This window comes from Dromiciops gliroides, chromosome X (assembly GCF_019393635.1).
Source record: "Dromiciops gliroides isolate mDroGli1 chromosome X, mDroGli1.pri, whole genome shotgun sequence".
NCBI lineage: Eukaryota > Metazoa > Chordata > Mammalia > Microbiotheria > Microbiotheriidae > Dromiciops > Dromiciops gliroides.
Window position 1 is genome coordinate 21,144,967 of NC_057867.1, and position 27,983 is coordinate 21,172,949.

The 27,983-nt window shown below is 42.1% G+C and overlaps 1 long non-coding RNA gene across 23 annotated transcripts in view; it reads left to right on the plus strand.

Moving 5' to 3' along the window:
* LOC122733575 overlaps positions 1-27,983 on the plus strand; it is a 337,836-nt gene that overhangs the window by 20,162 nt on the left and 289,691 nt on the right. Inside the window, exons 5-6 of one of the 23 annotated variants that reach the window (XR_006353906.1) lie at positions 1,306-3,740; positions 6,292-7,144. The exons of 21 other annotated variants lie outside the window; for them this stretch is intronic. This is a non-coding gene — a long non-coding RNA (uncharacterized LOC122733575). Of the gene's footprint in view, positions 1-1,305; positions 3,741-6,291; positions 7,145-27,983 lie in introns of those variants that run through there. One more of the 23 variants, XR_006353922.1, reaches the window with a different exon arrangement.

The following is a 27,983-nucleotide window of genomic DNA, read 5'->3' on the forward strand; positions in this document are numbered from 1 at the left end:
ATACAGGTAAAAACCAATTTTTAACATTCGTCTTTAAAATTTTCAGTTCCAAATTCTCTCCCTCCCCCTTCCTTAAAAGGTAAGTCATTTGATATGGATTATGCTAGTGCAGTCATGCAAAATGATTCCATATTCCTATTTTGCAGAACTGTAGAGCTTGTCTCTACTATGTGCTCTCTGTGTGAGCTTGGGGCAGTTATTAACCTAGTGTATCTGGCCCTGGGTTTCTTCATTTGTAAAATAAGAGGGTTGGACTATTTTTTTTCTTTTGGTGGGGCAAGGAGGGTTAAGTGACTTGCACAGGGTCACACAGCTAGTAAGTGTTGTGGTAAAAATTATTTGTGGTAAAAATAATTGGAATTTAGCTGACTCATTTGGGAGGTGCCACACCTGGCCCACCCTGAAGTTATGTATGCTACTGAGGTCAGAAAGAGAACTCTCCATAGGCAGTTTTTGAAGGACCTCCCCTTTTGGGCGAGGGAAAGTACTGGCTTCCAGAACACTCAGCTAGCACTTGCCTGCCTGCTCTCTCTCTTCTCAGTTTCCTGGTGATGTGAGAAAGCTAGCAGACTTTCCAGGTGTGGTGAGTGAAAACAAAAAACCCTGCATTCCTTTGAGTTAGCTTAATTGGAAATGATATGGGGATTGTATAGACTTAGGTTAGAGTTAGGAGGATTTATCTGTATTTCTTTTTCCCTATTTCCTTATCTTTGATGTTTTATTAATTTTACCTTTGCTGTTTAATTAATTCCCAAGTAATAAAATCTAATCCTTTTGTGGAAAAGAAGCTGTAAGGCCCCTTTCTTATTGGCCTGGGAGAAATATCTAAAAGGGCAGTTTGGAGGGGAGGGAACTTTGATCCTAGAGATCCCTCTCTATTTCCAGGACCCCAATATTTTGGCGAATCACCCAATTAACACGCCATATATTAAATTCTGGCCCCAACAGTGTAAGGTGTCTGAGGTCAGATTTGAACGCAGGTCCTCCTGAATCCAGGGCTGGTGCTCTGTCCACTGTGCCATCTACTTCTAGCATTTTCCAGCCACTCCATACCTCCATTAGTGTATCCTATGAATTCCTGTCATTTTGTGGTGATTTCTAACAGAGAGTTCTCTCCCAACTCATTTTTGTAATCAAAGAAAAGGATTTCATTTGATGGTTTGTTCTTCCCTTATCTTTCACTGATACTAGACACAGTGGTCACTGTAATGGATATGTTATGGCACTTTGAGGTTTATGAATTATTTATGCTTGCTTCATTTAATTTGCTCCACACACCAATCATACAATTTCCTTCCTTTTTAGAAGAGAAAAAGCAAGGGATCAAAGGAAAATGCAAACCCAGTTCTTTCCTGATTTGAGACCCACGCACTTTACACATAATGCCCTTAATTCATGTGAATATAAAGAGCATGTAAAGAAGAGCATAACTGATGATAGCCTGGCATAATGTTTGCAAAGGGGCCAAGTATATTTTTCCCAGCAGAATGGACATTTTTCCATGAAAACAAGAGTGCAAATTAGCACTGATTGAAAACCACTGAGATTTGGCACAGTACTTTTTTTTTTTTGTGAGCCAATTGGTGTTAAGTGACTTGCCTAGGGTCACACAGCTAGTAAGTGTTAAGTGTCTGAGGCCGGATTTGAACTCAGGTCCTCCTGACTCCAGGGGCGGTGCCCTATCCACTGCACCACCTAGCTGCCCTGGCATAGTTCTTTCTGCTGAGAAGAGGATTGAATTCATTCCTTAAATTGACTCTGTTTGATGTGGACAGACTCTTCATAGGTTTCCTCTCATGATTTCCCCCAAGACTTTGAGTTTCCCACTGAACAACCCGTGGCCCGAGTTTTCACTGAGGCTCTGAGTTTTGAAGAAGGGAGGCAACAAGCCAATATATCAGTTTCTCTTAGCATCCCCAGATAAATGAGCCTCCTGTTTGCCTTAAATAAGGCCAATCATTTTATGTTCAGATTTCTTTGTAAATTAGTCTGAGGACATTGAAAGACACACTGGTTGAAAACTTGATAGCCTTTATAATGACCACAACAGATGATGGCTTTAGTATCTTCTCCAAATATCCAGCTGCTTATAGTGGCTCAGAGCCATGTATGTTTGAGCTTTTCAACCTAGAAGGGAAAAATGGGCTCTTTAGCATTGAAATATTGCAAAAAATTTCTATTTAATAATGCCTTTCATCAGTGTGGCCATGGAAAAACACATTTCTCAACACGCAGTTGCTTTAGGAAGAAAAAGTATGAAAGCAGCTCACATCACAGGACAAATATCCTCATTCTCAGTTAAACAAACATTGGAACACTTTGGCAGAAAAGCCCTTTTTGCCAGAGAAAATGATATAGTTGTATGACTGATCAGTTGAGCTGGATTTTAACAGGAGCCAAAGGAACCCTTCAAACAAGCACTCTGAAAAGGACATATTTTCATGCAGGTCACTGTGGCATGACATGATACTGTAATAGTTGCACTGAACTCATATGCCTCCCAGAGGGCCAAAATTACAGCCAGAACCCTGACAGAACATCGGGTCCACTCTGTGGGAGGTTTGAAAGCATTCTGTAAACTTTAAGGCACTATATAAAATCATATGATACTTAAGGATTTGAGTTAGGTGGGAACACATGGGGAAAAGTTGCAGAGTCGAAATCTAGGCCTGGTGTCAGGAAAAACAAAATGTTCTAACAATGAGAGCTGCCTTAAGGTGAGATGGGCTCCCATGAAGTGATGCTTTGACCCTCCTTGCTGTTCTTCAATCCGAGGCTGCATGACCACACCTCAGGTACGTTATAATGGGAATACCTTTTAGGGGGTGGGTTGAAGATGATGACTTCTCATGTCCGTCCCAGTTCTCCCACTGTGTCATTTTTAGGTAAAGAGAGTTCTAGAACTGCCTCTGACACTTAGCACCTGTGTTCCCAAGGATAATTCACTTCTCTCTCTGAGCCAGTTTCCCCATCTGCCCTGTGTGGTTGTCTCAAAAAGTTAATGTTGGAGACAGTAAGGTCCACAGACCTTCTACTACCCATATGCCCAGCACAGGTGAAGTGTTGTTGCCACAGGGCATTGTTGACACCACTCTCCCATGCCCACTCCTCATGTGAATACTTGGGTTCTCTCAGAGATGCTAAGGGATCAATGACATGTCCAGGATACCACTCTTCATGAAGTCATGCAGAGGAGTCAGACTGTTGTCCAAACCACTGGCCCTGCTCTCCCTCACACTATCCTCTGTCAGCCTTTCCTAGCCATCTTCCTATCTCCTAGTTATCCCTTGGAACCTTCTTGTAAACCTGACCCTATCCACCATAAATTCTCAATTCCTTCTGAAGATATCACCTGCTTTGGTAATTCTATCGTCATCTACTGGTTTGATGTTTTTACTATCTTGTCCTCCAGACATCATTATTCTCAGCTTTAGCACTTTTCCATCACTATAGTTTTCTCCAGGCTCCATCAAAGGAAGAGACAATTTGTAGAAAATGAATAATTCTGATTATTTACATATGCACCTGTTTGTGGGTGTAATTTGAGTTTTTCCATCTGTACACCCCTGATACAAAGTGGGGTAAGGTTGTCATCCAAGCTTGAGAGCTCCCCTGAGGGGACAGGGGCTCCCTGGCTCAGACCTTGGCAGCCCAACTCCCTGGCTCCATAAAATTCTTGAAGAAGAGATCAGCAATACGAGACAAGGGACCCCAGAGACGCTCTGCCTCAGCCTGTCCAGGTAAGAAGGCCAATGCTCCAGAGCCATTTTTTCCGTGAAGACTTCCCAAGGTATTATAGATCGATAGATAAAGGGATCAAAAAAAAAGATAAAGGAAGCAAGTGAACATTTCTTAGGTGCTTACAATGTGCCAAGCACGGTGCTAAACATAGGCATGGGGTTTATCCCACAGGAGGGGGTGGGCAAGGTAGAAATCAAGGAGAGAGAATAGAAGAATGTGAGAGTGAATCCAGGTAGGTATGAGGTGAATCACTGCTTGAGACATGAGAGGCCATCACAGACAACCTCATTTTTGACAGATTTGGAAAAGCAGCCTCAAATCAGTCCAATGAATTTCCCAGGGACACATAGTTAGCAGGTATCTGAGGGAGGGTTACACTCAGGTATTCCTGACTCCACTTTCAGTGTTGTATCCACTGCATAACTGGGCTAACTCTTCATTCTCCCATCACCTTCCATATCCTATCAGTTATTAAATCCTAGCATTTCAGCCCCTTATTTCTGGAGCGTGTGCCCCCTTGTCACTCCCAGTACCACCATTATTACTTCAAGATGTTCTCTCTAGCATCCCTTCTCTCACTTATCTTCAATCTCTCTCCATGGGTTGGTTCCCACATGCTTACAAACATGTCCATGTCTCCCCTATCCTCTTTTCTTTTCAATGAGGCAGGTGGGGTTAAGTGACTTGCCTAGGGTCACACAGCTAGTAAGTGTCAAGTGTCTGAGGCCAGATTTGAACTCAGGTCCTCCTGAATCCAGGGCCGGTGCTTCATCCACTGCGCCACCTAGCTGCCCCTCCCCATCCTCTTGACCTACTCCTCTCCACTGGCTCTCATCCTCTCTTCCCTATTGTTGCTAAACTCTCCTGGTTCTCCTTCTACTCTCTGACTGCTCCTTTTTAGTCTCCTTTGCTGGATTTCCATCCAGGACACATCAGCTCACTGTAAGTGTCCTCCATTACTCCATGTTATACTTGCCTCTTCTCCCTCTGTACTTGGTGATCTCAGTTCCCCTCTGTGTGGTTGTCTTCCCTATATCATGATTCTCCCCTCTAGTTATTCTGTCCTAACCTCTCTACTGACCTCAAGGCTCAGACCTCCAACTGCCTATTGTACATCTTGAACTGAATGTCCCATAGAAACCTCCAACTGAACATGTCCCCATGTGAACTCATCTTCTTCCCCCTGCAGTCTCCCCTTTTCTGACTTTCCTGATTTCTGGTGACAGCAGCACCATCCTCCCAATCACTCAGGCACACTCCACTTGGATGATATCCTTGACACCATACTCTTTCCTTCTTCCTTCCTTCCTTTCTTTCTTCCTTCCTTTCTTTCTTTCTTTCTTTCTTTCTTTCTTTCTTTCTTTCTTTCTTTCTTTCTTTCTTTCTTTCTTTCTTTCTTTCTTTCTTTTTTGGTGAAGCAATTGGGGTTAAGTGACTTGTCCAAGGTCACACAGCCAGTAAGTGTCAAGTGTCTGAGGCTGGATTTGAACTGAGGTCCTTCTGACTTCAGGGCCAGTACTCTATTCACTGCACCACCTAGCTGCCCCTCCATAATCTTTCTTATCCCCCCCATACATAATCTGTTGCCAGGGTCTCATGATTCTGCATTTCTCACATTTCTTGCGTACACTTGTTCTCCTCTGTCTCTGTTATTACCTGAGTTCTAGCCCTCATCTCATTAGGCAGGGACTACTAAATTGGCCTTCCCAGAGGTCTCCTGGCCAGGCACTCCCCACTTCATCCAGCTGTTGAGATGGTATTCCTAAAACTCAGGTGGTACCCAAGCTCATTCCTCCTGTCACTAAACTCCCATATTTCCCTTTCACCTATATGATCTCTTTTTTTTTCTAGCTCCAAAGTATCTCATTGCCTGTCTGTCCTCGACCTTTCCAGTTTTCTATGCTTTCTTCCCTTGCCTTTCTTATACATTTTTATCCAGGGGCTCTAGCCACCTTGCTGTTCTTCACACAAGGTGCTCTGACTCTGGGCACTTCCACTGCCTGTCCAAGTCACTGCCCAGCCTGCACTCCATATTCCTTTTCATACTCAGTGGGTTAGGCTCTAGCTATCTGCACATCAAATAGGATATTCGTTTGTGACCTTGGCATTCAGATTCATCCCGAAGTCACCATGTGGAATGTACTCTCCCCATGTCTCTGCTTCTCAAAACCTAACTTCAAGGCTCTCAGTTCAATCGACATCTTCAGGAAAGCCTTCCCTGGACCTCCTTAGATGTCTATGTTCTCTAATGCCTCAGTGTTCCTTTCATATATTGATCTGGATACTACATGCATAATCTACTTGGTGGAATGCAATGGAACTACCTTGAGGGCAGGAATCCTATGTGCAGCCCCTGGAACAATGTCCTGAGGAATCTTCACGTTTATTGGAATGATGTAACTTGAGGCTTGACCTGTGCCTAAGAAATTCCTGTCCTCAGTAGATCTCAGTGCACAAATAGTAATGCACAAATAGTGTTTGGTTTTTACCAAATGTGCAATAAATGCCCGCTCAATTCTAAGTTACTTCTCATTTGTGATTTCTTACCAGGGACCCATTTTGGCAAGGTGCCCAGACCAGCCAATCTTCATTCCCATCTTGCTTCTGGTTTCCAGACCTCCACACCATGCCTCAGCTGCAGACTCACCCTGAAAAATCCCTCAGCACCCTGAACTCACCCTGGCCAACCTGCACTCTACTCTTTACACCTGAATTGCTTACACCTAAAGTGGTAGCAGTAACAGGTTTGCTATTAGTATGTTCATGGTCTCTGGGGTAATTCTGTACCCTGCTACTTTCTGGAGGAGTTCTGGGCAGGAGAAGAATTGTATTAGGATTGGGTGCCCCTGCTATGGAAGAATACCCATAGTCTTCTTCACTGGACATATCACACCTGGTGATCAAAGCTGATCAGAAAGCCTTTCTGGGTCTTTTTTTTTTTTTTTTTTGGTGAGGCAATTGGGGTTAAGTGACTTGCCCAGGGTCACACAGCTAGTAAGTGTCAATTGCCTGGGGCCATATTTGAACTCAGGTACTCCTGACTCCAGGGCCAGTGCTCTATCCACTGCGCCACCTAGCTGCCCCTGATCAGAAAGCCTTTCTACTACCAGTGGACAGTCTCCTCTGAAAATGCTTTGCTGAGAGATGCTTGTATCTGCTCTCACCACCTGCTCATTAAAAAGTCCTCCTCCCTCTCCTTTGGAGAATAGGTGGTTGCTAATAGTTCCCAGTCAAGACTGGCCCCCTCCATTCTCTGGGGCTATTTTCTAAAGGGGAAAGCTGCCTAATTTATCAATAACTGGGTATGGGTCAGTTTTCCATGGGCCACCTAACTTGGGAGTCCTTTGAATGCCAAGGTTTCTCAACAGAACTCTATCTCCTAGTTAAAAGCTTTGACACTCTACTGCAGCATCATCATGACTTCTGTACTTGTCACAACACTTCTGAGATGAAGCCTTGGCTTGCTGGTATGTGCCTTTCACTTGCCTCACCTATAAAATGCACCCAGTGTTAGTACTGACCTCATCTCCTTGATCTAAGGTACAAAAAGTCAATTAGTATGCATGCTTCTCCCTCAAACTTGAACAGTCACAGTCCAATGCCTGCAGATTAATTCATACCGGAATTAATTGCGTGTGCTAGAAATTACACATGTTGACTTGACTGGATGTTTTCTTTATGTCTCACACTTCCCAGTGTTCATCATGGTTGTTTGAATTAGGGGCTGCAGGAGGCTGAGGCCAAATAGAAGACAATCCAATGTGGAACTGCCGATGTGGAGCATCAATCTCCTCCCCAAACAACACTCAGACTTCTCCAGAGACTTCCTGAGGAAAAGAGTCTCTCTCTCTCTCTCTCTCTCTCTCTCTCTCTCTCTCTCTCTCTCTCTCTCTCTCTCTCTCTCTCTCTCTCTCTCCCTCTTTCTCACACACACACACACACACGAACACACCCACACCCACACACACACACGAACACACACACACACACACACACACACACGCACACAGACTTGCTGTGGTGCAAGCCAGGTATCTGGCCAAATTGGAAAGAAAATAAACCCACAGATAGCAAATTACAGGGGAGCAAGAAAAAACAAGGTTTTTGGGAGGGACAGAATCCTGGGACACATTGGCCTTATAGTCAAGACACCACTGCTTCTGGAAGAGCAACAGCCAGGGACAGGAGTATTCATGTTTTGGGTATGGAAATCCAAGGTCACCTGTGGAGGGGGAAAGATCATTCATTGTCTTGTAGCTCCTTGTTTTAGCTGATGCTTCTCCTTATTGCTGAGAGTGCCAGCCCCAAGGTATGGCAGAGGAGACCCAATCAGGAGGCTGTTCCCATGGATGAGGTAAGAGTGTGGAAAGCCATACTCTTCTGTGAGTAGAGAGAAAGGGATGCATGGGATGAAAATTAAACAAGGAGAAAAGGCAAGATTTGGCAGTTGGGTGAGGGAGATGGATCTGTTGAGGATCACTCTGAGGTTATGAATTGAGTGCTTGGAAGAATATAGCTAGAAGTTAGTTTCCAAAGGAACAAATCCAAACTATCAACAGCCATATGAAAAATGCAGCCAAAATTAGAATGAAAGCCAGAAATGGGAAACTTTTGAACAGCAAGCTTCTCATATAGAGAATTTACTTCTCAGATATATAGATATATATATATATATATATATGAAACTGAACTAAATTTATAAACACAAGAGCTTTTTCCCCAATTGTTAAATCATCAAAGATATGAACAGGCAGTTTTCAGAGAAGGTAATCAAAGCTACAATAGTCATATGAAAATATGCTCTAAATCACTAGTTGTTAGAGAAACACAAATTAAAACAACTCGGAGATGCTAGCTCATACCTATCAGTTTGGCTAATATGAGAGAAAAGAAGAAATGGCAAATGTTGAGAGGGGATGTGGGAAAAGTTAGAATCTAATGCACTCCTGGTGGAGCTGTAAAATGGTCCCACCATTTTGGAGAGCAATTTGGACCTATGCCTAAAGGACTAGAAAAGTATGCATGACCTTTGACCTGGCAATACCACTACTAGGTCTGTATCCCGAACAGATAAAAAATAAAACAAATGGAAAAGGACACCTATATACATAGATATAGAGCTCTTGTAGTAGTGGAAAAGAATTAGAAATTGAGGAGATGCCCCTCAGTTGGAGAACAGCTGAACAAGTTGTGGTATATGATTATCATGCAATGCTATTGTACTATAAGAAATGATGAGCAGGATGCATTCAGGAAAACCTGCAAGGGCTTACATAAACTGATGCAAAGAGAAATGAGCAGAACCAGGATAACACTCTACACAGTAACAGCAATGTTGTACAATGCTCAACTGTGAATGACTTTGCTATTCTCTGCAATACAATGATCCAACACAGCTCCAAAGAACTTATGGCTGAAAAATGCTATCTGTCTCCAGAGAAAGCACTAGTAGAGTTAGAATGGCGATCAAAGCATACCTTAAAACTTTCTTTATTTTTCCTTGTGTATGTGTGTGTGTGTGTATATGTGTGTGTGTTTGTGTGTGTGTTCTTTTGCTGCATGGCTAATATGGAAATAACTTTTGCAAAACTGAACATGTATAACCTTTCTCAAAGGTTTTTCAACGAAGAAGGATGAGAAGAAATGAGAGAGTTTGCGACTCAAAATTTTTTAAAAGTGAATGTTAGAAATTTTTTTATCTACAAATGTACAAAATAAAATATATTAAAATTAATGTTAAAATGTTGAAAATTTAAGTGTGAATTATGTAATGGAATAAATAAAACTATGTTAAAGCCAAAAACAAATGTGAGCTCTTTCAGCACAGGGACAGCTCTTGTTTTCTTTTTCCTTGCTTCATATCCCAGGCCCACAGCAAGTGCTTGAAAAATGTGACAGACCAACAAGAGAAATGACAAATGTTTTAAGAGCTCCAAGAAATCAGGCACATTAGTGCACTAGTGATCAAGCGTTCAATTGGTACAGCCATTCTGGAAAGCAAGTTGGAAGTAAGCCCCTGGTGTCACTCAACTTTGTCTACATTTCTTCTCAATGATACCAGTACCTGGCTTATACAAAGAGATCACAGCAAGAAGAATAGGACACACAGGCATAAAAATATTTATATCGGCTTTTTGAAGCAACCCCCCCCTAGAAATTTAGGGGTGCTGTCTTTAGAGAATGGCCAAACAAATCATGGTAAACCAATGGGATGGATATGTTCCATTAGATATGCCAAGAGGGGGTGGTTCAGAGAAACCTGGGAATACTTGTATGAATCAATGCAAAGCGAAGTGAGCAGAACCAGGACAATTTATACAGTAACAACTTTGTACAGTCAAACAACTGTGAAAGATTTAAGATCTCTAATCAAGTCTACCCACTTCTTGTCAAAGAGGTAATGAATTCAGTGTGTAGAATGAGATCTAGTTTTGGATATGGTCAATTTGTTTTTCTTGACTATGCATACATATTCCAAGGGTTGTGGTTTTTTTCTTTTTCTTTTTTGGTTCCCAGTGGAGGTGTGAGGGAGAGAAAATTAATGCTTGTTAATGGTAAAAGAAAGACTTGCTAAAACGTGGGTTCTCATCAAAGAAATGATCAAATTGAGAGGAGGGATGGATTTCAGGGAACTATGATGTCTAGTAGGTGGTCTTGCCTAGTTACATTTAGGCTTTGAGTTATCCTGTTATCCACATATTCACAAGAATGGAAAGGGACACTGGGACTTGGCTGGTACTCTCTTTCAGGATCTGGGCCTGTATTAATCTGGTAACCAACTGGTGATTGGGACAAGGCCCCCATGAATCAAATGATGATCTCACTGGGGACCTGGCACTCAGTAAATATTCTGCCGTGGGGGAGTGGACGGGGTCCAGCTTTCCCTTGGTGGTCTCAATGAGGTCCTGCATCCCAATGGATGATCTCTCCTCGAGCCTGGCATTTGATTGGTGGTTTTCATGAGGGTCAGGTCCATAAAGCAACATCTCAGTAGAATAATGGGACTTAATTTTAGGTCTTTTTATGTGAATGTAACTATCCATGGCAACCATCATCTCTGCCTTGGAGTTCTATAACCACTGGGATTATGATAGAGAGGAAGAGGCACTGATTGGATTTGTTCTTTCAATTTCAAATTTTCTCACTTCGACAAATGTAGATATAGGTTCCTCTAAGACTATGATGTATGTAATATCAACAGGTGAATTTGTCTTTTTGGAACCTGAGTACTTATTGTGAGGGTTCTATTTTGTCATGAATATAGACTGTTAAATTGAATTTCCTAAAAGGTTTTCAAAATCAGTCTGCTAAAACCAATTAAATAGGTTAGAAATCCTAGGTGGGAGCAGTATTTTGTCCCTTTTCAGTGCTCTAAGATGGGGGTTTGTGAAAACCTGTTCCCTTGAAGACACATTCTTCCTTCATCCAATTCCCTGAAATAAGGAACAACAAAGAAGAGGTTGGAATCCCTAAAAGGGGTGGTTTTTGCCACCTGGACAGACTTCAGAACTGACAAGTACAGTGACCAATTAACATGTAATCTACCTTGTGACAAAAAGGCGATAGACTCAAGATGCAGAATAAGACATAAAGTTTTCAGTTTCAGGGAAATGATGAGTTCAGACTGCTCCATTCATATTCCTAGACCCCAGTTTTCATCCCATTCCCAAATGATGGGTATCCCCTTTGTTTCCAGGTCTTAGCTCCCACAGAGATCATCACCTCTATATTCTGGAATCCTGGGATGGAGTGATTTGTGACTTTTCTCCTTCAAGCTCCTAACTACAACCCAAACCCTTTGAAAGTCCCATTGATCCCTTCTGCTCTTTAGTTCTCCTCCATTCCTTGGCTTCCTAGCCCTTCTGCCCTTGCATTCCTCTAGGCCTACACCTAGCAATTCCTCTGCAATGACCCTGAGGACCACACTGCTCTCCCACATCCCCTCAGGCCCTTACCCCATTTTGCTTTCAAAGTTAAGATCACAGTTAAAGTCAGAGGCAGTATGGTCCACAGAGCCCCGATTAACCATGTGCCCAGCACTGGTGAAGTGTTGTTGTGACCGGGCATTCTTGATACCACTCCCATGCCCAATCATTGTGTGGGTACTTGGCTTTTCCCAGATCTGCTAAGGGCTCAGTGTCATGGCCAGAATACCACTCCTTATGGAGTTGGAGTCATGTAGAGGAGTCAGACTGTTGTCCAAACCACAGGCCCTGACCTCCCTCATAGTTTCCTCCATCAGCTTTTCCCAGCCATCTTCCTATCTCCTAAATTAGTTTTCCCTTGACCCAGGGAACCTTCTTGTAAAACTGACCCTAGCCACCATAAATTCTCAATTCCTTCTGAAGTGTTACCTACTTTGGTGATTTTGCCAGCAGCATCTGCTGGTTTGATCTTTGTAGTGCTGTATCCACTGCATAGCTGGGCTGCCTCTTCATTCGCCATGATCTTCCATATATTATCAGTTATGAAATCCTGGCACTTCAGCCCCATTATTAACTCAGCAAAGTGTGTTTCCCTTTTACCCACAGTACCACCACAATTACTTCAAGCTGTTCTCCTCAACTAGAATATCATAAGGTTGTAATCTTATTTTAGTCTTGGATCACTGCAGCCACACAGTACCTCCAAACCTACACTTGTGTTGTTGAGCAAAGCTGGAGAAATCCCTAAAACCGTGCTGTCTATGCTACAAGTTTTTGTGCCAGGACTTCAACTGGGTCGTCACTCCTGCATGGCAATCCTTTTACATCTCCCTAATTAATTTTCCACTAACCTACTCATCACAGAAGTTCTTCCAAAGCTCTTTATCCCTCCTGACATGTCCCAAGACTCTCATTTTTTCACCCTCTCATATGAGAACATTGCTTCATATAAGGAAGAAGAAAATGGAATCCATTCACCAAGAGGTCCCCCTTTTCTCCATTCCATCCTGTCATCTCCTATTGATTGCCCCCTCTAGCATCCTTTCTCTCACTCATCTCCATTCTCTCCCTATCTATGGCTTGGTTCCCACACTGCCTACAAACATTTCTATGTCTCCCCATGCCCTGGAAATCATCCCTTGACTTCCTGTAGTCTCGTTGTCCTACAGATAAGATTACTCTCAACTTCAGCAGTTTTCCATCACTATAGTTGTATATATGATGTGGTGGTTGTGTCCTACTGAGAAGAGACCATTACTCCTTTCCTCACATTGGGTAAATGCAAGAAAGGCATTCAGGATAGCACATAGGTTGAAAGCCTGGTTGCCTGGGGAAGTTGGTATGGCCCACAACAGGAATATTGGATTTTGAAAGTAGGAAAGTTGGGGGTGAGCGACTTCACTTTTGGAGTCTTGAGTTGAAGTTGTCTAAAGGACAAACAATGCAATCTGTCCTATAGGCAAGTGGAGTTGCTGGAAATTGTCATTGTTTGTTCTTTTCAGTCTTTTCTGACTCTTCATGACCCCATTTGGGATTTTCTTGGCAGAGATACTGGAGTGGTCTGTCATTTCCTTCTCCAGATCATGTTACAGATGAGGAACTGAGGCAAACAGGTTCAACTGACTTGCCCACAGTCAGTCACACCACTAGAAAGTGTCTGAAGCTAGATTTGAAGTCAGAAAAATGAGTTTTCCTGACTTCAGACCTGGCATTCTATCCACCTCACCACCTAGCTGCCCTGGAGAGAGATTCGGGTTAGATGAAAAGATAAGAGAATCATCTGCATAGAGATGATAACTAAATCCATAGATCTTGTTGCAATCACCAAGTGAATAGAATATTAAAAAAAAGAGATGAGGGCAGCTGCTTGTAAAACAATCACCATTAATGGGTATGACATGGATGAAAATTGAGTAAAGGAGATAGAGAGGGAGGGGTCAGCTAGGGAGTTAGAGAACCAGGAGAGAGCATTTTCAGGAAAACTAGGAAGGAAGAGAATATCAAAAGGAAGAAGGGGTATAGACAGTGTCAGTGGGTCACCTAATGTGTGGCGTTACACTGTATTTCCCTCTCCTATTTTTAGGTCACCAAAATGCCCCCATTTTGGGCATTTGTGCATGTCCATCTCTGGTCATGGACTTGAGATTTGTCTTTCTTCGTAAAGATTTGTCTCTGGTGAATTACAGATTCTCTAGTTCCATTCTGCTTCCTAGGATGCATCAGCTACTTGCTATAGGATTCTTTTTCCCTCCCTCCTCTCACTCTTGTTAGCTCAACATCCTTTTGATGTATGTGCAAGACTCCAGTTAAATATATGTAGCCCTTGTTAGCAAGGTCAGTGTCTTAGGGAGACTATTTCTACCCTGTGACGACTTGGGTAAGAATTAGATATTGTTCCTGAAACTATATCTCTGACAAGGGGCCAACCAGATTTTGCTTGAAGTGTTCCTCATAGTGGAGACAGCTAGCTGGCTCAGTAGGGAGAGTCCCAGGCCTGGAGTCAGGAAGACCTGTGTTCAAATGGGACCTCAGACACTCATTGGCTAGGTGATCCTGGGCAAGTCACTTGACCTCCATTTACCTCCACTCCTTCATTTGTGAAATGGGGAAAATGAGAGTAACTTTCTCCCTCGTTGTTGGGAGGATTAAATGAGGTAATAATTGTAAAGTGCTTAGTTAGCATAGTGTCTGTCACACAGTAAGTGTACACTGTCTCTATCTGTATGTCTTTCTGTCTCTCTGTTACCTATTTACAAAGCTCACCATATCCCAACTCTGGGCATTTAAAAATGTTTCTGTTGATATTTTCTGTATCTATCATAGTCATTCCCACATGACATATTGTATTTTTAATAGAGAAAAAAACTCTGCACAACTGATGGATACATTGAGAAAGTGAGAAAATGTGCAGAACATAACAATTCTTGATCTTCCACCTCCACAGAGGGAAAAATTTGGGGCATTTTCTCATCTCTTCATTTGAGTCTTGTATGTTCTTTATAGTTTTGTTACATGTACTTGTGATTGGGGGTGTGTGTCTTTTTTTCACTTATGCTGTATATTGAACTGAGCAGGGCTTTAAATCAAAAAGTCAGATCTTGAAGAGACATGAGAATTTTTTTCTTTTTGTTGAGGCAGTTGGGGTTAAGGGACTTGCCTAGGGTAACACAACTAGTCAATTATCTGAGGCTGGATTTGAACTCAGGTACTCCTGAATCCAGGGCCAGTGCTTTATCCCCTGAACCACCTAGCTGCCCCAGTGAGAACATTTATTGACCAAAGTGGAAGGGGCCTTTAGAACATGGACTATTAGCCCTGGAAATGAACCAAGCACATAGAATGTGGAATATCAGACCTGGAACAGACATTAGAATATCAAGTTAGAGGCTGTAGACCATAGAATTTAAGAACCAGAAACATCCTGATAGGGGAAAGGTTTGGAGAATAAGCATTTTAATAGTATCCCTTATGTACCAAGCACTGTGATGGGCACTTTCCAGATACTATCCAGACATTCACAACAACCCTACAAGGTATGTGCTATTATTATCCCATTTTACAGTTGAGGAAACTGAACCCAACAGAGGGGAAGACACTTGCTCAGGGTCACACAGCTAGTAAGTGCCTGAGGTCAAATTAGAACTCAGGTCTTCCTGACTCCAGGCCCAGCACTCCATCCATTGAGCCACCTGTCTGCAGAACTTGGACTGTTCAAAGGTGTAAGAGAATGGAGAGAATCCAACATAGAGCTGAATGTGCCTTAGAATATAGTATATAAAGAACACTCCCAATTTTGAAAATATTTGTTGTGTCTGTAATTTTTTTTCTTTAGAAGTATTAAGATTTCTCTGATGATGGAAAAAAGTAAGCCTGGTGTCAGAAAATTATTTTCTATATTGCTCACTGTGATCATAGCACGAAAAAATGTGCTCCAAATTATTTTGAAACATTTTGTCCACATATAAACTTAAAATGGATGAGCAGAATAAGAGAATCAGTTACAATCAGAAATGAAAGGTGTTATAATAATAAAATGGCCTTGTTTTGCTGTAGCAATAAAATGACCAAGTGCAATGACTTGATTTAATAAAGTCATCTTTCAAAAACTTGCTGCTATGAGTATTTTAACCATAAATGTCCTAATCTACTGTATTCCTCTCTTTTTCTGTTGTTGCATATTACACTGGGTTTGATGAGTATTTCAGCATTCCAGAAAGTAGTGAGTTCACAAATCAGTGTAAACATATTGATGAGTTTACAGGTACTGTAAAATCCATGTTTACCCTGGAAAAAATTCAAATAAAAAGAAAGTACTGCTTAAAAAAAAGAATGTAGACTATAAAAGCTGACAGAAACCTTAGAGATAATCTATGACAAAATACTCATGTTCTTGATAGGAAGACTGAGGCCCAAAGAAGAATGTGACTTGCTTAGTGACTAATGCCCAAATTACTGGAATCTCAAAGATGGGATCCCATGTCTTTATTCCAAGTGCAGAACTCTTTCTCTTTTTTTTTTAAATGATTTTTACTTCTTTTTTTCTAATCTTAATAGTATTTTATTTTTTCCAGTTATGTGCAAAGATAGTTTTAAACATTTGTTTTTATACATTTTTGTGTTCAAAATTTTTCTCCTTCCCTGCCTTCTCTCCCCAAGAGAGAAAGCAATCTGATATAGGTTATATATGTACAGTCACATTAAACATATTTCCGCATTAGTCTTGTTGCAAAAGAAGAATCAGAACAAAAGAATAAAACCTCAGAAAAGTAAAAAATGTAGAAATAGTGTGGTTCAGTCTGCATTCAGATTCCACAGGTGTTTTTTGTTTTTGTTTTTGTTTTGTTTTTCTGGATCTGGAAAGCATTTTCCATCATGAGTCCTTTGTAATTTTCTTGGATCACTGTATTGGTGAGATCTAAGTCTATCACAGTTCATCATTGTTCCATGTTACTGTTACTGTGTTCAGTGTTCTACTGGTTCTGCTCATTTCACTCAGCATCAGGTATAGTTGAAGGTGATCTACTGGTTGGTAGGTTTAAAGTCAATGCACCACCAGTGACTATTGGGAAAATTGAGGCTGAGGGGGGAGAAGAGGCTGTTTGTGACATCAGAAGCAGGGTCCAAGTAGTAAAACTCACCGGGCCTTCAGTGGCTTTAGAATCCAAGCAGTGCCAGTGCTTTTTTAGGAAAATAAGGCATAGGGTGTTGAAGGGACCTGTGTAAATTTACTCTACAGGTCCAAAACTAAATCTCATTAGGTGTTTACTGTGATTTGTATCCAAAACTTTTAAAATAAAATTTTAAAAATCGTCCTAAAGCATAATAGAACTGGAGGGGAAACTGGGGCCAAGCCCTGAGAAGGGCCCATTGTGAGTTCATCTAGATGGTGCTATGCTTAGAGTTCATACTCTAAAGTATTGGGATAAATGAGGTGCATGAAGAAACTGATGTGACATCATCACCAAAAGGGTCCAAGTAGTAAAACTGACTGGGCTTTCCGTGGCTTTAGTATCTAAGCTGCTCAAGTGTTTATTTAGGGAAACAGAGGCTTAATGATTTGAAGGGACCTGGATGAATTCACTAGACAGGTCTAAGACTAAATGGGAGAAGGCCCGTAGTGTCTTTTTCATCAAAATCCTTGGAGAGACTGACTTCTTGGGCTCCTGGGCAAAGTATGGTTTGAACGAGACTTGTTCCATGGGGCCCACTGGGGTGGCCAGCCCTAAAGGTGGCCCAACAATGGCTTCTTGGCATTATGGGTCCTGGGGCCCCATTTGGGGCTCTGTCTCCTTCAGAGGCTCCCCTTCTTAGGGCCCAAAAACTTCTGCTGCCTCAGGAGAAGGACTGCCCTCTGGGGTCCTGAGTGACCAAGTCTTGTGTAGGTCAAAGGGCCCTAGGTTTCTCTTTGCTGTGCCAAGGCAAACTGTCAGTTGAGATTGATTTAGAGGATGTAAGGGGGCAGGCAGAGTGAGGAGGAAGAGCTGGGCCTGGGCTGGTGAGGGCTGGGAGGGAGGGGTGTGCTGTGCGCATGAGCGGAGTTCTTGCAGAAAGCCGAAGCACAAAGCACCAGCCTCCCTGTGAACATGGGTGCCCAGGGATCTCATAAGTTTGGCCGAAAACTGGTGGGGGGATGGGTGGGCTGAGGTGGCCAAGTTCTCCCAGTCAGTCCAGATGCAGGAGGGGGTACAGGTGTGGCCACACTGGGAGGATCGGCCAAGCCCCACTGTGGCCCTTGAGGGAAATGGAGGCTGAAGGGAGGGGCGGCTGCCCACTCCATGAGGACCCCAGCAGCAATCACCTCAGCGCAGCATGAGGAGGCTGTGAGACAGCCAGTGCAGAGGGGGGCCAGGCTGAGGAGGACAAGGGGGAAGGGAGGGGGAAGGGGGAGGGGAGGGGGGAGGGGCAGGGAACTCAGAAGGAGCCTATGGAAGGAAAGACAAGGGCCAAGGTTGGGGAAAATCTGAGGGAAGGAAGAGCCAGGGGAGTGGGCAGAGGGAGGGCCCCAGGGAGGGAGGGGCAGCAGCTGAGGCCCATCACCAGGAAGCAAGCCCGGATGCCAGGGCCTGTGGGGGGAGGGGCAGGGGGCACTGGGCACCCCCTCAGTCCATGGACTCCCCACAGCAAGGCCCATTTTTGAAATGACTGTGCCTTCATTAGCTCTGTATTATAAACACGTTCACTGCTTCTTTAGGGAAATTGAGGATTAGTGATTGTAAAGCACCTCATGGAATTCTCAAAGCTGGTTCAACACAAAAACTGACAGGTCCTTCATGGGCCACTGAATCTAAGACTTTTAAGGAATAAAATAAAATTTAAATCATACAAATGTTAAATTGAAGTATATTAAAAACTCTGACTCAGCTCCCACCCCCACCTTGCCCTCAGTGTCTGCCCTTCCCGGGCTCTTCCTACTGGGGGCTAGCACCTAAGGCCACAGGTCCCACTGGCTCCCTAGGGGACTTGGATGCTCTTTTTCAGGTGGTGCCACCTAACAAGAGCATCTATGATGTCTTGGTTACTCACCCCTTGGACCTGGTACCTCCTAACCCCAGGGGTTCTCCTCCAGGTACACGACTTACCTGGTACAATGTGTGAAGTGAAGGAGTTGGACCAGGATCTCTCTCCCATCCATTCCTTGCCTTCTTCCCCAAACTCCACCCCAACTCGAGTCCACATAAGGAAAGCAAAGGAGATAAGGCTTCACCTTGGGGGTTCCCAAACATCCTTAGACCCAAGTCCCAGGTCCACAATTTCAAACCCCAGTTATTCCCCTCCTTGGGCAACTACCCAATGGCCTGTCATCTTATTACCACCCTTCTAATCAAAGGATTTAAAACCAGAAGAGAAAAAAAAACATAAAAAGACCTGAGACTGAGGAAATAGAAATAGCTATTGTTAAAATATAAATATTGTCTAGGATCAGAGTATAGCCCCTATTAGTGAATATCAGGGAAACTGAGGCTGAGGGAAATGAAAATATCCGTGTGACATGAGAACAAGAAACCTAATAATGTACTTACAGAGTATTCATTGGCCATTTATTGGAAATATGTCCACTGCTTGTTTAGAGAAACTGCAGATTAGAGATTTAAAGTTTCTTTGTGAATTCTCAAAGCAGGTAACATTTCCAATGTGACAATACCTTCAGTGGCTATAGAACCCATTATGTTTACATGTAGTATAACATATAAATCATATATGAACCTAATTGTACTAGATGGAAAGCTGAGATCTAAGCAACCTGAGTGCCTATTGTGAAAATATTGAAAGCTTTCTAAGGTTATGGTCCCGTTAGTGAACATGAGGGAAACTGAACTTGAGAGAAATGTAAAAATTCTTTTGACAATACTGTGAGCATCATAGCTTTTGAAATGACTGTGCCTTCATTGGTATATATTATAAACATGTTCACTGCTTCTTTAGGGAACCTTAGGATTAGTGATTGGTAGGGACCTCATTGAATACTCAAAGCTGGTCCAACACAGAATGTGAAAGGTCCTTCAGGGGCCACAGGATCCAAGACCTTTAAGGAATAAAACATAATTTAAAGCATACAAATATCAAAATGATGTAGCTGTAAACCTGAGACTGAGGAAATAGAAGTGGCTACTGTGAACATATAAAAGCTTTCTAAGATTAGAGTATAGCCCCTATTAGTGAATATCAGGGAAACTGAGGCTGAGGGAAATGAAAACATCCATGTGTCATGAGAACAAGGAACTTAATAATGAACTGACTGAGTTTTCATTGGCCGTATATTGGAAAGATGTCCACTGCTTGTTTAGGGAAACTGAAGATTAGAGATTTAAAGTTCCTTTGTGAATTCTCAAAGCAGGTAACAATTGCAATATGGCAATGCCTTCACTGGCCATAGAACCCATTATTTTTCATGTGGTATAACATATAAATAATATATGAACCGAATTGTACTAGATGGAAAACTGGGATCTAAGCAACCTGAGTGACTATTGTGAAAATATTGAAAGCTGACTAAGTTTATGGTCCCTATTAGTGAATACCAGGGAAGCTGACACTGCGAGAAATGTAAAAATCCATGTCTCATGACTGTGAGCATTCTATTTTTGAAATGACTCTGCCTTCATTGGCTATGTATTAAAAACATGTACACTGCTTCTTCAGGGAAATTGAAGATTAGTGATTGGAAGGGACCTAATTGAATGTTCAAAGCTGGTCCAACACAAAAACTGACAGGTGTTTCATGGGCCACAGAATCCAAGACTTTTGTTTTTGTTTTTGTTTTTGGTGAGGCAACTGGGGTTAAGTGACTTGCCCAAGATCATCAGCTAGTTAAGTGTCAAGTGTCTGAGGCCAGATTTGAACTCAGGTCCTCCTGAATCCAGGGCCAGTGCTCTATCCACTGCACCACCTAGCTGTCCCAATCCAAGACGTTTAAGGAATAAAATAAAATTTGAATCATACAAATATCAAATTGAAGTATATTAAAAACAGAGAATCAGGAAATAGAAGTGGCTATTATGAAAATACAAAAGGTGTCTAGGATTAGAGTATACACCTGTTAGTGAATATCAGGGAAACTGAGGCTGAGGGAAATGAAAACATCCATGTGACATGAGAACAAGGAACCTAATAATGAACTTACAGAGTATTCATTGGCCATATATTGGAAATATGTCCACTGCTTGTTTAGAGAAACTGCAGATTAGAGATTTAAAGTTCCTTTGTGAATTCTCAAAGCAGGTAACACTTCCAATGTGACAATACCTTCAGTGGCTTTAGAACCCATTATGTTTACATGTAGTATAACATATAAATCATATATGAACCTAATTGTACTAGATGGAAAACTGAGCTCTAAGCAACCCGAGTGCCTATTGTGAAAATATTGAAAGCTTTCTAAGGTTATGGTCCCGTTAGTGAATATGAGGGAAACTGAACTTGATAGAAATGTAAAAATTCATTTGACAATGCTGTGAGCATCATAGTTTTTGAAATGACTGTGCCTTCATCGGTATATATTATAAACATGTTCACTGCTTCTTTAGGGAACCTTAGGATTAGTGATTGGTAGGGACCTCATTGAATAATCAAAGCTGGTCCAACACAGAATGTGAAAGGTCTTTCAGGGGCCACAGAATCCAAGACCTTTAAGGAATAAAATATAATTTAAATCATACAAATATCAAAATGATATAGCTGTAAACCTGAGACTGAGGAAATAGAAGTGGCTATTGTGAAACATATAAAAGGTTTCTAAGATTAGAGTATACCCCCATTAGTGAATATTAGGGAAACTGTGGCTGAGGGAAATGAAAACATCCATGTGACATGAGAACAAGGAACTTAATAATGAACTGACTGAGTTTTCATCGGCCGTATATTGGAAAGATGTCCACTGCTTGTTTAGGGAAACTGAAGATTAGAGCTTTAAAGGTCCTTTCTGAATTCTCAAAGCAGGCAACAGTTCCAATATGACAATGCCTTCAGTGCAATAGAAACCATTATTGTTACATGTTGTATAACATATAAATCATATATTAACCTAATTGTACTAAATGCAATACTGAGATCTAAGCAACCTGAGTGCCCATTGTGAAAATAACGAAAGTTTCTAAGCTTATGATTCGTTTTGTGAATATTAGGGAAACTGAACCTGAGCAAAATGTATGCCTCCATCTGACAGGATTGTGAGCATCCTCTTTATGAAATGACTGTGCTCCCACAGTGCTTTTACTGGATGTGGAGAGCTTTTTCCATCATGAGTCTTTTGGAATTATTTGGGATCTTTGAAAGAAAAGCTGGTTTGATCAGGGTTGGTCATCACACAATGTTGCTGTTATTGTGTATAATGTTCTCTTGCTTCTTCTCACTTCACTCAGCATCAGGTCATATAAGTCAGGCAATCTACGTTTTGAAGGAAATTTATAAAAGAAACATCAAATTTTAACTGATACTTGAGTACTCTGAAATTAGACATGGAGGCTAATATTTCACAGGTGTGTAGGACTAGTAAAACAACTAAAAGTATAACATATTCACGGGAAACAAGACAGAGATGTCAATTGTATAATATGTTCCTTTCTGGTCTCAAAGTCTATCATGATGGAAAAGTCTCTCCAAAGCTAGAAAAAAAGAACTGTGGACTATGGATTAGGATTGAACATTACACTTTCTTTTGGTTTAGGTGCTGTTGTTTTTTTTCTTTTTTGTGATTTTTCCTTTTTGCTCTAATTCTTCTCTTATACCATGACTAATGCTGAAATATAATTTTATTGTACATATATAACTTATATCAGATTACCTGCTGTCTTGGTGAAGGTGACAAGGGAGGGGAAGGAGGGAGAAAAATTTGAAATTAGAAATATTATAATAACAAATGTTGAAAACTATCTCTGCACGTACCTGGAAAATATTAAAATACTTTTATAATTAAAAATAATAATAATATTTCCAATGCAATATTCCTTACATCCACAAGATGGCACCAGAATGCTAAATTCTGCAATATCGATTTTGGCCACCGGATGGCACCAAAGACCATCCTATAATATTTCTATTAACCACCAGATGGCAGCAAAAGACTGGGTTATAATCTTTATCGGTCCTAAATTGGCCAAAAACTCGTTTATTAAAAGCCTGCTATGTGCTCCACTCTGCTCTGGGGGCTAGGATTCCAAAGATCCAAACCAAATAGTCCCTGGCCTCAGAGAAAAGTACATCCTATCAATAAAGATCACCTCTGAGTAATAACAAACTCAGTGCACATGGCCCTTAAGAAGGGGAAGACAAGGCGTACTGTTCTTTTCCAAACGTGACATGTCCACAAGGATGGCAGAATGAATTTCTTTTCCGGCATTTTAAATGTATGCATTCCTGTCGTTGATTTTTATTTTTTTCTTCTGTAGGATGGCTCTCTCTATAGTTTTGCTTTTTGGTCATGTCAGACACTTTGTGACTCCATTTGGGGTTTTCTTGGCAGAGATACTGGAGCAGCTGGTCATTTCCGTATCCAGCTCATTTTACAGATGAGGAAACTGATGCAAACAGGGGGAAGTGACTCATTTGGGTCATACAGCTAGTCTGAATCTAGTCTGAGGCTAGATTAGAACTCAGATCTTGCTGACTCTGGGTCCAGAGCTCTATCTACTGAGTCACCAAACTGTCCTGATCTATGGACAGTAAAGCAGTATAGAAATGTAAACCATCTCTTGGTCAAGGCTCTTGGAGTGAACAGGAGTGGCCCAGAGGGATCAGATCTCGGGTGGTGGGGAGGTGGGCTTTCATCCAGCAGCACTCACTGGTAACTTCTTTGCCATTTTCTCATCCTTGCCCTTCTTGCCCAGTAAGTCCTTAAGCCTCCGAGTCATCCCTGTAAATTCAGAATGATCCTGGCATTCCATATCTATCAGGGCTTTGCTAAGGAAAGCCCTATATCCATCTCAGGGTTATACAGAAACATGAGGTGTTCTCTCATTATGATTGTCTCAAGGGGGGCAGCTGGGTGGCGCAGTGGATAAAGCACCGGCCCTGAATTCAGGAGTACCTGAGTTCAAATCCAGTCTCAGACACTTAACACTTACTAGCTGTGTGACCCTGGGCAAGTCACTTAACCCCAATTGCCTCACTAAAAAAAAAAAAAAAAAAAAAAAAAAAAGATTGTCTCAAGGGATCTCTCTGTCCTGGGAATAGGAGAGAAAGAAAACTAAGAGGAAGCGTTAGCAAGGACCAGGAATGGAGGAAAAGTGAGTACACCAGATATGGCAAATATGTAACACTAGGCATGAAGGCAGACTGAGCCTGTAGTCTTGGCCAACAAAGCAAGGTTGCAGAGGCAAAATCTAGGCCTGGTCTCAAGAAGAAACATTCTCAGAATGAGAGTTGCCTTAATGTGAGATGGGCTCCCTGACCCTCCTTGATGTTCTTCAGTCCAAGGCTGCAAAGCCACATGTCAGGTATGTTATAGTGGGAATGCCTTTTAGGTGGTGGGTTGAATGTGATGGCTTCTCATGTCTCTCCCAGTTCTCCCACTGTGATTTTTTTGGTAAAGAGGGTTCTGGAACTGCCTCTGTCACTTAGCACCCATGTGCCCAAAGACAATTCCCTTCTCTCTCTGAACCAGTTTCCCCATCTGCCCTGGGTAGTTATCTAAAAATGTTAATGGTGGAGGCAGTAAGGTCCACAGACCCTCTACTACCCACATCCCAACATAAGTGAAGTGTTGTTACCACAGGGCATTGTTGACACCACTCTCCCAGGCCCACTCCTCATGTGAATACTTGGGTTCTCTCAGAGCTGCTAAGGGATCAGTGACATGGCCAGGGTACCACTCCTTATGGAGTCTTGCAGAGGAGTCAGACTGTTGTCCAAACCACTGGCCCTGCTCTCCCTCACACTATCCTCTCTCAGCCTTTCCCAGTCATCCTCCTATCTCCTGGACTAGTTTTCCCTTAGCCCATGGAACCTTCTTGTACAACCTACCCTAGCCACCATAAATTCTCAGTTCCTTCTGAAGATATCACCTGCTTTGGTGATTTTACAATCATCTGCTGGTTTGAAGTCTTGAAGACATCATTATTCTCAGCTATAGAAGTTTTCCATCATTATACTTTTCTCCAGGCTCCATCGGAAGAAGGGACAATTTGCAGAAGAGGAAGAATTCTGATTGTTCACATATGCATCTGTTTGTGGGTGTAATTTGAGTTTTCCCTCTGTACAGGCCCTGATGCAAAGTGGGGTAAGGTTGTCATGCAAGGGATGGCTTGAGAGCTCTCCTAAGGGGACAGGGGCTCCCTGGCTCAGACCTTGGCAGCCCAACAGCCTGGCTCCACAAACTTCTTTTTTTTTTATATGTAAAAACAAATTTATTTTAACATCAATTAAAAAAAAATTGTTCCAACTTCTCTTCCTCCTCTATTTCCACCCCTACCCACTAGAACCCAAGCATTTCAAAATAAATTATACATGAGTAGTCATGGAAAACATTCCCACATTAGCTAGGTTGTGAGAAAAAAACAGTCAAAAAACTCCCAAAACTTCAGACTAAGGAATTGTCAAAGAGAAAAAACATTTTTTTTTTAAATGTGTTTCCAGGGGCAGCTAGGTGGTGCAGCAGACAGAGCACCGACTCTGGAACCAGGAGCATCCGAGCCCAAATCCGGCCCCACACACCCAACACCCACCAGCCACATGATCCCGGGCAAGCCACCCACCCCCAATTGCCTCACCAAAAAAGAAAAAAAAAAGAAAAGAAAAAAAATGTGTTTCCATCTATTTCAGATACTATCACTTCTTTCTCTGTAGATGGGTTGCCGTTTTCATAGTCCTTCAGGGTTATATTGGACCATTACCTTGCTGAAAATAACCACATGCTTCCCAGCAGATCATTTTACACTATTGCTGTTATTTTGTATACAGTGCATTTCACTCTGCTTCAGTTCATGTAGGTCTTTCCAGGTTTTTCTAATAGTATCCTGTTCATCATACCCTAAATAATGTACCTTAAACTTGACAAAGAATTTTCTTCGTATTAGCCCAGCAAAGTCATCATAACTATTTCCCTCCATCCTATTCCCTTCCCATGATATTTACTCTATTTTCCATCTTCTTTTAAACTATTCCTCCTCAAAAGTATTTTACTTCTGACTGTCCCCTCCCCTACTCTGCACTCCCTTTTTTTTCACCCTTCCTTCCTTATCCTCTTCCCCTCATACTTTCCTGTAAGGTTAAATAGATTACTCCTCCCAACTGGGTGTGAATGTTATTCCCTCCATGAGCCAACTCTGATGAGTTTAAGGTCTTTGAGCTAATTCTATGTTCCAAATTTTCTTCCTCCCTCTCTCCTCAACCCTCCCTATGAAATCAAGCAATTCAATATTTCATACTTGTGCCGTTATGCAGAACATCTTCACCTTCCTTGAAAGTATTTTGCTTTTTACTACTCTCTCCCAGAATCTGCCCTTCCCTCCTTCCCCTCCCCCCCTTATCTCCCTCCCCTCCCTCAGGGCAAAATATATTACTATACCCACTTGAGTATGTATGTTAGTCCTTCTTTGAGTCAATTCTGATGATATTAAGGTTCAAACACTCCCCAATTCCTTCCCCCTCTTCCCCTCCCCTCCATAAGCTTTTTTCTTGTTTCCTTCATATGAACAACCTCTCCCCAGACCATCGCTCCCCTTCCCCCTCCCCCAGTCTATTTCTCCTACACCTCAACCCTATTTTAAGGATGTCATTATGGGATAGTTAGGTGGCACAGTGGACAATGCACCAGCCCTGGACCCAGGAGGCCCCAAGCCCAAATCCGGCCCCATACATAAGACACCCCACAAAGAACAAAACATAACTTCCCTTCGTATTCAGTTCAGACCTGTGTCTTCTGTATTATCTTCCCATATAGGAATGCTAACAGTTTGATCTTTTAATATCCCTCATGAAGTCTTTTTCCTGTTTATCTTTTTATGCTTCTCCAGGGTGTTGTATTTGAAAGTCAAATTTTCTATTCAGTTCAGGTCTTTTCATAACAAATGCCTGAAAGTCTTCTTTCTCCTTGAAGTTCCATGTTTGCCTCTGAAAGATGATGCTTAGTTTTGCTGGGTATGTGATTTTTGGCTGTAGTCCCAGTTCCTTTGCCCTCTGGAATATCATATTCCATGCCCTCCGGTCCTTTAATGTAGAAGCTGCTAGATCTTGCTTTATCCTTATTGGAGCTCCACAGTATTTAAATTCCTTTTTTCTAGCTGCTTGCAATATTTTCTCCTTGACCTGGGAGTTCTGGAATTTGGCTATAATATTCCTGGAGGTTTTCCTTTTGGGATCTCTTTCAGGAGGTGATCGGTGGATTCTTTCAATTTCTATTTTAGCTTCTGCTTCTAGAACATCAGGGCAATTTCCCCTCACAATCTCTTGGAGGATGGTGTCTAAGCTCTTGTTTTGGTCATGGTTTTCAGGTAGTCCAATGATTTTCAAATTATCTCTCCTAGATTTATTTTCTAGGTCAGCTGTTTTTCCAAGGAGTTATTTCACATTGCCTTCTATTTTTTCATTCAATTGGATTTGCTTTACTGTGTCTTGGTTTCTCATAAGCTCACTAGCTTCCATTTGTTCAATCCTAATTCTTAGGCAATTATTTTCAGCAGACAGTTTTTTAATCTCCTTTTCCATTTGGCTTTTCAAACTGTTGACTTTTTTCTCATGACTCTCCTGCATTGCTCTCATTTCTCTTTCCATTCCTTCCTCTCTTTCTCTACATCTTCGTTCTATCTCTCCTACTTTCTCTTCAAAGTCCCTTTTGAGAGCTTCCATGGCCTGAGACCAGTTCATATTTTTCTTGGAAGCTTTGGATGTTGGAGCTTTGACCCTATTATTATCTTCTTCTTCTGAGGATGTATTGTGGTCTACCTTTCCCCCAAAGAAGTTTTCGATGGTCTTCTGCTTTCTCTGCTTACTCATCCTGGCTTACTGTTTCTTGGCTTTTTACTCCTTAAAGTGTAGCGCTGCTTCCCGGACACACTGTTCGTGCTACAGCGTGGCCCAGGGGGTGATTGGGCTTCTTCTCAGCCTGCCTGGCTTGTGAGTAATCACAGTTGCTTTCTCTTTGACCCGGAAACAGAAGTCTGATTGAACTCTGATTCTCTATGGTCGGAAGCTTGGCGTGCTTTTACCCCTCCCCCACTGGGCCACCACCACTCGATTCAGCCCACTGGTTCAGACCCAGGGCGCTTTGCCCCAACTCCAGCAGATACTGCCTCCACTTCACCCCGGCCTACCTCCGAACCCCCTCACCAGTCCGTGATCAGAGCCTCAGAAGCTGCTGGTGCTGAAGACTCTGACGTGTTGGAG